This window comes from Cupressus sempervirens, chromosome 10 (assembly GCF_028749045.1).
Source record: "Cupressus sempervirens isolate cs-2001-9-10 chromosome 10, ASM2874904v1, whole genome shotgun sequence".
NCBI classification, from domain to species: Eukaryota; Viridiplantae; Streptophyta; class Pinopsida; order Cupressales; family Cupressaceae; genus Cupressus; species Cupressus sempervirens.
In genome coordinates, this window is record NC_143127.1 from 354856914 (window position 1) to 354861568 (window position 4655).

Below are 4655 nucleotides of genomic sequence, written 5' to 3' on the forward strand. Positions count from 1 at the left end.
ACATTAAGGAGGAAACTATTGTAAGTAAAGTACTCAGAACTCTTCTTCCTATTTATGCAATTAGACTATCTATCATTCAAGAAATGAGATGCGATCCAACTAATAAGACAAGGTTGGATGCTCTAGTTGGATCATTAACAACTTTTGAGTTAGAAAATTATGATAACTATGTTTCTACTTCAAAGAATATTGAATCTACATTTAAAGCTAAAATCTCACTCAAAAAAAGGGTAAAATGTCAAAATATAGTCAATCAATAAGTGAAGAAGATGGATCATGAGAAGAAAGTTAAGACAGTGATCTTGAAGGTTTTGAAGCCTTGCTTGCAAGAAAGTATTCCAAAAGAAAAGGGAAGTACAAAAGTAAAGTTCCTCTAATCTGCTTTTCTTGTGAAGAAATTGGCCATATTGTTGCCGCGTGTCCAAATAAGGAAATGAAGGATGAAAAGAAAAGAAACAAGCATAAATGCAAGAAGGACTCCAAGAACTACAAGAACCTCAAAGACAAAGGTAAAAAATCTTGTTTCATAGCTAAAAATTCTAGTAATAGTGAAGATGAAATGGTTTATATTTCTTTGAAAGATGAATTTGACGATGAAGGAGATAAGATGGCACTTATCTCTCATGTTAGAAAAAATGATATCTAAATTACTAACAGTGGCTGCTCACATCATCTGACTAGTGACAAAACAAAATTTGAGCATATGGAATATTATGATGGAGATAGTGCAAGATTTGGAAATAATAAACCTTGTAATATAAAAGGAAAAGGATGTATCTTGTTAACTAAAGAACTTGTGTATGATAATGCTTATTGGGTTGAAGGACTAAAGAATAATCTACTAAGTGTGGCATAGCTGAATAACATTAGATTCAAGGTAGAACTCATTAATGGGTAGGCTAAACTGCTAGATGGGAAATGAAATTTGGTTTGTTTTGGCAAGAAAACAAAAGGTAATCTATTTTATATTGATCTTGGTGATTGTTCATATTTTATTGCTCAAGTAGAAGAAATTTAGTTATGGTAGAAAAGACTATGTCATGTGAACTTTGATAATCTAATTAAGATAAGAAAATATAAAGGAGTAAGAGGTATTCCTAGTTTGAAGAAGCCTAACATATTTCTATGCAAGAATTTCCAAATTGGTAAAATGGGAAAGGCAAGATTCAAAAGCAAAGACCATCAGTGAGAAGAAGTCTTATAAATTGTTTATACAAACTTATGCGAACCTATTGGAATAGAGAGTTATAGTGGAGAAAAGTTGTTCATTCTCTTTGTTGATGACTACTCTAGAATGATGACAGTAATGTACCTAAAAGAAAAATTAAAAGCTTTTCAAAAATTCAAGTGGTATCTGGCAAGAGTAGAAAAAGAAATTGGAAAGAAGTTAAAATGCCTAAGATCAGATAGAGGTGGTGAATTCATTTCCCATGAATTCAACAATTTCTGAATTGAAATAGGAATCATAAGACAAGTATCTACTCCTGGTACACCACAACAAAATGGTATAGCAAAAAGAAGAAATAGATCTATCATGAATTGTGCAAGAACCCTAATGATTGATAAGAATGTTGCTCTCAAATACTAGAAGGAACCTATCAGCACTATAGTTCATACCTTGAACAAAGTTCATTTGAAGAAAGATTCAAACAAGACCCCTTATCAGCTATGGTATGTCTACAAACCTAATGTGAGTTACCTGAAGGTATTTGGCAACAAATGTTAGATATTGAAAGAATCTAGAAAAGGAAAATTTGATATAAAAGGAGATGAAGGAATATTTCTAGGATACTCCTACAAAAGAAAAGCATACAGATGTTTGAATTTATCTACTCACAAAATTATAGAAAATGCACATGTCAAAATTAATGAACATGTAGAAAAGAGTGAAGAAGAAAGTAGCAAGGAACCTGAAGACTACAAAAGATTTGTTTACTATGAACCTGATACCCTTCCTAATATATCTAAAAGAAAGAGGCTTCAACTCTCGAGTCCCCAAAAAATCTAATAGCTACTAAGTTGCAAATAGTGCAACTTGAGCTACAAGGACCTAAGTCACAAATAGAGGCTACTGAGCTAGTTCAAACAGAGCTTGATGGACCCCAGTTACAAATAGAAGGACCCAAGATTGAGACTAAAATTCAAGAAGAAGATGATGAAACTCATTCAAAGACCAAGGAGCCTATATTAGCAAGATATGTCAGAAGACATCATGCACCTAATTAGATCATTGGAAATAAATTAGATGAAACAATGACAAGAAGAAAATTAAAAGGTACATGTTTACTTGTTGAGTTTGAACTAGAACTGTTAAAGATGCTTTAGAAAATGAAAGTTGGATTGAAGCAATGAATGAAGAGATAGAATAGACAAAGAAGAACAAAACTTGGACCCTTGTTCCTAGACCCAAGGATAAAAATGTGATTGTTACAAAATGGGTATTTAGAAATAAGATGAATGAAAATGGAAAGGTTTCAAGAAACAAACCAAGATTGGTATGCAAAGATTATTCTCAAGAAGAAGGTATTAACTATGGTGAAATTTTTTCTCCTATAGCAAGAGTTGAAGGTGTTAGAACTTTACTGGCATATGCAGCACATAAAGGATTTAAAGTATATCTAATGGATGTTAAATCTACATTCTTAAATGGAATCCTTGATGACAAAGTTTACATTGAGCAACCAAAAGGCTTTGTAGATCCTAGCAAAGGAGACATGGTTTGCAAACTATACAAAGCTTTATATGGTCTCAAGCAAGCTCCCAAATCTTGGTATGAAAAACTCTATAATTACTTGGTAAAGATTGGTTTTCAAGGGACTAATGATAATAGTAGTTTGTATATCAAGGAAGGACTAGATAAGAAGATTGTGTTAGCAAAAATACTTGTTGATGATGCATTATTTACAAGACATGATGATTTATGCAAAGCATTCTCAGAAGAAATGAGCAAAAAATTTGAGATGTCCATGTTTGGTGAAATAAAATTCTTTGTTGGATTGCAAATACAACAGAACAAGAATGGTATCTACATCACTCAATCTAAGTATATCAAGGAGATACTGAAGAAATTTGGAATGGAAGATTCAAGACCAGTTGGAACACCTATTTCTATTAGACATAAGCTTTCCAAAAATGATGATTCCAAAGAAGTAGATAAGATTACTTATAGATCAATGATTGGAAAATTATAGTATTTAGTTCACACAAGGCCTAGTATTTCTCTAGAAGTTGGAATAGTGGCAAGATTCTCAACAAATCCCAAAGAAAATCACATGACCACAATCAAGAGAATCATGAGGTATTTGAAAGGTATAGAAGACTATGGTTTATGGTACAAATATAGAGGCAATTTGGACTTAAAAGTATTTACTAATGCTGATTGGGCAGGAAGTCTTGATGATAGAAAAAGCACTAGTGTTAAACCATTCTTTCTTGGTAAAAGACTATTATCTTGGACAAGAAAGAAGCAAAATTGTACTTCTCATCCACAACAGAAGTAGAATATGTAGCAACAGTAGTCAATTGCTATAACATTGTTTGGTTCAAACAACTGTTGGAAGGAATGAAGGTAAAAATCAAAGATCCAATTGTTATATTTTGTGATAACACTAGTGCAATCAACATATCAAAGAATCTAGTGATGAATTCTGAAACAAAGCATATTGCTATAAAATATCACTTCTTAAGAGAATTGGTGGAAGATAAAGAAGTCAGTTTTGAATATGTGAATGCAAAGTAACATATTATAGACATATTCATGAAACCCTTACCTAAGGATTCATTCATGTAACTAAGAGGTAAGCTAGGGGTCATTCCCCTATCTAAAAATCACTAAATAAAGTTTAGTGAATGCATCAACTAGAACCTATTGAAGATCAATCAATTGGTGCAGAATTGGCAAGGGCATATTGAAGATGAATTGATACTCAACCTACATTGGAATTTACATAGTTATTGTCTTTGCCATGTGTTGTCAAAGAGGGAGAAGTTTACAGTCATATCTCTAAGAATTTTTTTTGGAACCAGAATAAAGTCAAAAACTAGAGAGGGAGAAATCCTCTAAAAGATGGAGTATGCTAAAAGAGGGAGAATGTTCTGAATGAAATTGGTAATAGTTGTTGTAGATAGAATTCAGTAAAAAGAGAAAAGTCCATACTAATAGAGGGAGTTCTCAAATCCAAAATTTTATTGTTCTATGAAATGTTGTGTTGCCATCAATGCCAAAGAGGGAGGTTGTTTGATACAACTGATTAGTTGTGTGTTGTCTTTGATGTTACACAAATTTCATAATCATTATTAGTCAGTATATGCCGAGTTCACTCGGGCAGTGAAGATAGTTCTAAGTGTCTACTAAGAATTCCTATGTTTTCCTAGTTTAGAAGGTAGTGTCTACCAAGTTCACTCAAGTGTCGAAAGAAAAGTTGCAGAAAGTGAGTGTTAACCAAGCTCACTCAGGTAACAAAGCAAAGTTGGATCGAACTAGTGCTAATTGAGCTCACTCAGTTGCCAAAGGATTTTTGTAAGTTTGCAGTATTAACCAAGCTTCTGTTGGTTAATGAAGGAAATCATTTTAGGGTTAGTTTCTACAGAGCAGGGTCAACTAGCAAAGGATTCTCCTATTTTGTTGTATTGAGTTTAATTGGTCTATCTATTGA